The sequence below is a fragment of the Pteropus vampyrus genome, unplaced genomic scaffold, assembly GCF_000151845.1.
Source record: "Pteropus vampyrus isolate Shadow unplaced genomic scaffold, Pvam_2.0 Scaffold22, whole genome shotgun sequence".
In the NCBI taxonomy this organism is placed as follows: Eukaryota; Metazoa; Chordata; class Mammalia; order Chiroptera; family Pteropodidae; genus Pteropus; species Pteropus vampyrus.
The window spans coordinates 7,147,601-7,154,817 of NW_011888803.1; the positions used below are offsets into that span (position 1 = coordinate 7,147,601).

The window sequence follows — 7,217 nt, forward strand, 5'->3', positions numbered from 1 at the left end:
GTGAGAGAAGGAAAAAAGCTTCAGTGAGAATACTAAGTTTATACAACTTCTCTGTCCTAATTTTATGAACTTTTCTTTGAATGTTAAGCATTTCAGTGCATACCACAGTGTTCTTTCTTAATGTCTGTTCTCACATTTAAAACTTCTGATTATATTCGTTGTGAGGTATATGCTTGATTCTTTAAATAGGAAAATTCAGTTGCATTATGTAGCATATTCGGAAACAGAACAAAAAGTTAACTCACAAAGTATCTGTGCGTATATGAAAAAAATGTTCTCTTATAGGAGTTATATTGAAGCTATAACCACTTTTATTACAAGGATAAATTAAGTTCCGAGTGGGAACTATCTGTTTCATTTCTTTTCATGTCATTTAGTTTAAAATTGCCTTCAACTTGAGCTTTGGAGAAAACTAATTAAGTGTAATTCATAGAAGCTGTGATATCTAAATGAGGAAACATACACACACACATATATGAATAGAAGTTATGTTTTATGTTAAAGTTACATTAAACTTAATAAAATATGCTTTTAAAAATTCTCAGGTACTTTATCAGTTTCATGCTGCCATGCTTATTTCAATTCTTGAAGGTTGGGGTAGATAGATGTAGGAGGAATGAAAGAAACAGATACTTTTTTATGTATGTGTTAGATAGTGCTATATTTCGAGCAGTGATAGAAATGTTCTATACTTATGATGTCCAAAAATGGTAACCGGTAGCCACATGTAACTAGCTATTAAAAACTTGAAATGTGGCTAGTGTAACTGATGAACTCAACTTTTAATTTTACTAAATTTTAATCCATCTTAAAAGTTAAGAGCTTTATTGAAATATAATCGACATATAATAAACTACATGTGTTTAAAGTATAAAATTTGATAAGTTTGGATATTTGTATACACCCATGAAACAATTACTGCAATTAAGATAATGAACATATTCTCACCCACGAAGTCATTATAGATTAGTTTACTTTTCCTAGAATTTTATATAAATGGAATTCTTCAGAATGTACTTCCTTGGTTTTCTGGGTGGCAGGGGGATCTGATTTCTTTCACTCAGAATAATTAATTTGGGATTCATTCATGTTATGGTGTATATCAATAGTTCATTAATTTTTATTACCGAGTACTATTTTATTATATGGACATACGACAGTTTGTTCACTGTTTATCCATCTATTTGTTGGTAAACATTTGGGTTGTTTCCATTTTTTAGGTAATGCAAATAAAGCTGCTTTGATCATTTATGTACAGGTCTATGTGCGAACATTTGCTTTCATTTCTCTTGGATAAATATTTAGGAATGGAATAACTGGGCTTTATGGTAGGTGTATGTTTTACTTTTTTAAAAAAACTGCCAAAAAATAAAAAAATTAAAACTGCCAAACGGTTTTCCAAACTTGCCTATTTTAAATTCTTACCAGCAGTTTGTAAACATTCCAGTTGCTCTTTCTCCTTATAAACTTGGTGTCATACATCTTTTTTCATATTAAACATTATTTTAGGTATGGCTTTAATTTTCATTTCCCTAATTACTAATAACGTTGAGTATCTTTTCATGTACCTATTTGCCATACATATATCTTCTTAAGTATTGTTCAAATCTTTTGCCCATCTTTTTATTGGGCTAATTTTTAAAAATATATTATGGTGTAAAGAGTTTTTATATATTCTGGAAACATATCATATACATGATTTGGAAATATTTTCATATAGTATGTGACTTATATTTTCGTTCCCTTTATAGTGTCTTTCAAAGTGCAGACGTTTTTTAATTCTGATGAAGCCCAGTTTATCAATTTTTTATTTTAATGTCATAGTGTTTTTAGTGTCATATCTAAGAAATATTTGCCTAACACAGGGTCACAAAGATTTTCTATTACATGTTCTTATTTGGCACTATGATTTTTGAGTTAATTTTTGTGCATGATGTGAGATAAGAATTAAAGTATTTCTGTTGACAGTAATGGCAGTAGTTTTTTTGTTTGTTTGTTCGTTTTAATTGTTCCCACGACTTTGTTGAAAAATAATTAATTGATCATATATGTGTGGATCTATTACTGGATTATTTTATTCCACTGATATTTTTGTATATATTTATGCCAATAACAACACTGTTTTGATACCTATAGTTTTATAATAGATCTTGAAATCAGGTAGTGTTATCTATTCAACTGTGTCATTCTTTTTCAAACTTGTTTTGGCTCTCCTAGGCCCTTAGCATTTCAATATGAACTTTGGTATCATAGCTTGTCAGTTTCTACAAAATATGCCTACTAGCAATGTGATTGACATTACATTGAATTATAGATCAATTGAGGGAGAATTGACATCTTAACAATACTGTGATTTCCAACCCATTAACACAGCATTTTTCTCCATTTACGTAGGTCTTCTTTAATTTCTCTCGACAGTGTTTTGTTATTTTCAGTGTTCAGGTCTTGCACATCTTTTGTCAGATATATCTCTATATCGTTCATGTTTTATGCTATGATGAATGGTACTGCTTTCAAATTTTTAAACGTTTTTTAAAAATTAAATTTTTAAATTTTCAATTGTTTGTCACTAGTACATAGAGATACAATTGATTCTTTTATATCTACCTTGTATCCTATAACCTTGCTAAACTCATTACTTCTACTCATTTTTGGTAGATTTCATCAGATATTTAACATAGACAATTATGTCTTATGAGTAAAGACAGTTTTACTGTTTCCTTCCCAATGTGGATGCCTTTTATTTCTTTTTCCTACCTTACTGAACTGAATAGGACCTCCAGTAAAATGCTGAATAGAAGTGATGAGATTAGACATCCTAGTTTTGTTCCTGATCTTAAGAGAAAACATTTAGTTTTTTCCTTATCTTTTTTCTTTTGTATATAATGTGTCTTTTTTCCACTTTAAATTTTTTCTCTTTATCATTAATTTTTAAGCAATTTGGTTATGAGACTCTATTGTTTTCTTCATCTTTCTTATGCTTGTAGTCTGTTTTGTTTTTTGGATCTGTGGGCTTATTTTTCATCAAGTTTGGAAATGTTTCAACCATTATTTTTTAAATTTTTTTGGTTTCCCCCACTTCTTCTTTGGGGACTCCAATTATAGGCATATTAGATCACTTGATATTGTCCAACAATTCACGGATGCCTCAATATTTTTTTGTCTTTTTTCTCTGTTTCATTTTGGATAGTTCTTATTGCTTTGCCTTTAAGTTCACTAATCTTTTCTTCTGAAATGTAGAATCTCTTGTTAATCCCACTCAATATGCTTTTCACTTCAGACAATGTTGTTTCTGTCTCTAGAAGTTAAACTTGGATCTTTTGTTTTATATCTTCCACATCTCAACATAGTCTTTCCTCTAGTTTCTGAACATGTGAAATATACTCATAATAAATGTTTCAATGTTCTTGTCTATTAAATCTGTCATTTCTGTCAGTTTCAGTTGATTGATTCCTCATTATAGGTTATATTTTTCTGCTTCTTTGCATACCTGGTAATTAAAAAATTTTTTTAAATTAAATTATAGTTGGCATCAAGAGCATATTAGTTTCAAGTGTACAACATAGAGATTCGACATTTATATACTTTACAATGTGATCACCACTCTAAGTTTAGTAACTATCCGTCACTGTGCCAAGTTATTACAATTTTATTAACAATATTCCCTGTGTTATATACTACATCTCCGTGGCTTATTCATTTTATAACTGGGATTTCATACCTCTCATTTTCCTTCACTTTTTTCACCCATCCTTCTATACTCCTCCCCTCTGGTAACCACCAGTTTGTTCTCTGTTTCTATGAATCTGTTTTTGTTTTGTTTGTTTTGTTTTGTGTTTTTAGATTCCATATATAAGTGAAATTATACAGTATTTTTATTTTTCCATCTCACTTATTTCATTCAGCATAATACTCAATAGGTCCATCCATGTTGTTGCAAATAGCAAGATTTCATATTTTTTTTATTGCTGAGTAATATTCCATTATATATATGGAATATTATATATATACATATATGTATATATATATATGTGTGTGTGTGTGTGTGTGTGTGTGTGTGTGTGTGTGTGTATACACACACACTGCATCTAATTTATCAATGGACACCTAGATTGCTTTTATATTTTGGTTATTGTAAATACTGCTGCAGTGAGCATAGTGGTGCATGTCTTTTTTCAAATTAATGTTTTCCCCCCCTTTGGATGAATACCTAGGAGTGGAATTCCTGGGTTGTATGGTAGTTCTATTTTTAATTTTTTGAGAGATCTCTGTACTGTTTTTCCATAGTGGTATGCCTGATAATTTTTTATTGAATGTCAGATAGATACTATGAATTTTACCTTGTGGGGTAATCGATATTTTTGTATTCCTGTAAATATTCTTGATTTTTATTCTGGAATGTGCTTCTGTAACTTGGAAACAAGTAATTTGATCCTTTTAAGTCTTGCTTTTAAAAATTGTTAGGCAGGACGAGGGCTCTATTTAGTCTATGGGTATTTTCCCCCTTTTACTGAGGTAAGACTTATCTTCGTACTCTAACCAATGCTCCTGAGTTATGAGATTTTCCTCTCTGACAGTTGGAAATGGGCACTGTTCCCATCTCTGCATGATCTCCAGAGATTACTACACAAAAAACATTTGCTTCAGACTTTCCCTAGCCTCAGTTAGTTTTCTCACTTGTATGTGGTAATTTCAGTACTCTGCTGTGTACTTGAGATCTGCAGATCTCCAGAGTTCTCTCTGTGTAACTCTCTCCTCTAGGACTCTGCCCTGTGAAGAGCCTAAAATTTTTCTCCAGGTAGTAACTTGATAGAGTTTACCTTGCTTCTTTTCCATCCTCAGGAATCACTATTCTTTACAGCCTATGTCCAATGCCTTTAGTGCCATGCTTTCATATATTTTGTCTAATATTTTTAGTTATTTTAGGCAGAGGGTAAATCTGGGCCCTGTTATCGCATCTTAACCAGAAATAGAAGTTCCAGTTAATTTACATAGACACAAGTGGTTAGTGGCTAACCTTTTGGATCAGGTAGAGTTAGATTATAATGTAGAATCTCAAAAGGCATAAAACATAGAGTCTTAAGGCTGTTTCTGAGATCTACCAAAGTTGGGCTTATAGTTGCTTCCATTTTGTTTTTCAGGTGTGGAAAATATAGTTGCTTTACTGGGGAATGTACTGTCAGAAAGGGTCCTTTTCAAAGAAGCCTAGGATAATAGCCCTTATTCACTGGCCACATGCTCCTGATCAGAACTTTAGTTTTACAAGTCTACTATTTATGGAGTCCCTTTCATGTGTCTAGCACTTTGTGTGAAACTTGTTAATCCTATTTTGAGGTATTTGTTATTATTTCCATTTTATAGCTGAGAAACCAAAGCTCCAGGAGGTTAAAGACATTTTAAGATTTCACAGCTAATAAATGGTGGGACTGGATTTCAGATTTAAGTATGGCTCTGAAGCCTGATTTTTTTTTCTGCACTGGGGTGACTACATTGTCAAAGGTGGCTTTCAGTCACTTTTACCACAAGCATGGCTTTCACTGGTGTGAGACTATGGAAGCCCATCTTTTGTTTGTCTTCAAGATTTGTAGATGGATGCAAACATTTAATAATATGATCATAATTTAACAAAAACAGGACTTTCCTTTCCAAAATGGCATATTTCTTACAAGTATAGAATATTTTAAAGTCTATTCTGAGCACACTAGGCCAGTTATTTCTCAAACTTGAGTTCGCATCACTTGGAGGGTATGTTGAAATACAGTTTGCTGGGTTACACCTCCAGGATTTCGAATTCACTCGGTCTCTGACAGGGCCTGGGAACTTAAATTTCTTACATATTCTCTGGTGATGTAGATGCTGATGTCCTGAGAACCTCTGCTCTGAGTCAAGGTTTTTTTTAACTTAGGCACTATTGACATTTTGAGCCAAATAATTCTTTGCTGGAGTTGGAAGGATCGTTGGATGTTTAACAGTGTCTGTGGCCTCTACCCACTAGATACTAGTACACCCACTCCAACCATGACAATCAGAAATATCTCCAGACATTGACAAGGGTCCCCTGGGGGACAAAATCATCTCCAGTTGGGAACCACTGTTCTAGGCTAAGTTCTGCATGAGGAATGTGTAGCAGGGTGACTTCTAGGTATCAGAACTAGTTTACATATTTATAATGGTCATTTCTGCTCAAGATTCTAAAAAGACCATGAATTTCAATCTGGAGCTTCTTCTGCCTTCCTTTTTCTGCATCTTGCTTTATATATAAGGGGAGGGGTTAGTAAAGACAGGAAGAATAAAGACAATGTGGTAAAATGTAAACATTTGAAAGAATCCGGATAAAGGGTATATGGTATTTGTGTACTATTCCTGCAACTTTCAACTGTAAATCTGAAATTATTTTTTAAAAAATCCAGCCATTTCATTAGTTGAGAGGGAAAATTCATCTAACTTTAAGAAAGAAGCAAAACTCCTAGCCCAAATTTGGAGGCCATGGAAAAACTAAGCATGGCATTGGAAAGCAATGGAAACAGCTTTCAACTTTGAGTCAAGTCAGGCTCGGAAGACTTGGGTTTGACCTTGCTTTTTTTTCTTAGCAGAAAAATAGTTAATAAGTAATTACTTATTTCTCTGTGCCTTGGTTCTCTTGATTGTAAAATACGAATGAAGGGTTATGAGAATGAAAAGATGGCACTTGTAGGCTACAGAGTGATATAGCAATAATAGTCTTTATATTCCAGTTCATAAATCCTCAGAGTGCCTGCTGTGAACGACGCACTGTGCTAATTGTCTTCATAAATGTTATTTTATTTAATCATTGCAACATTAGGTATGGTAAATATTGCTGCAGTCTTTTTTTCAAGGAAATAAACGGGGGCCCAGAGAAGTGACTGAAGTTCCCATGAGAAAGTGGCAAAGCTGAGTTTTTGAACCCAGCTCTTCTGACTCTAAGATGACTCTTTTTCTTTCATACAACTTTTGTCCGATAACTATCCTCACTCAGTCCATAAACTGGAGTGGATCCGGTTTTAGGCAGTCTTGGGACAGCCTTATTCTAGAGCTAGACCATGGATTCTTATGCTATTGTTATAAGAGAGGGGAAAAAGATGATTAGAACTTACATATCAGACCTTCTAATTTGGCAAAGTTGTTACCTATATGACTATGACAGGACCAAATACTACTTGACAGTTTTAAACAAACATCCTGTTAGACTTCCCTTC

General features: G+C 33.0%; 1 protein-coding gene across 3 annotated transcripts in view; it reads left to right on the top strand.

Annotated features, from left to right (window-relative positions):
• The window catches only part of SAMD13 (sterile alpha motif domain containing 13), a 45,238-nt gene that overhangs the window by 5,359 nt on the left and 32,662 nt on the right, over positions 1–7,217 (top strand). The gene's annotated exons all lie outside the window — the stretch shown is intronic.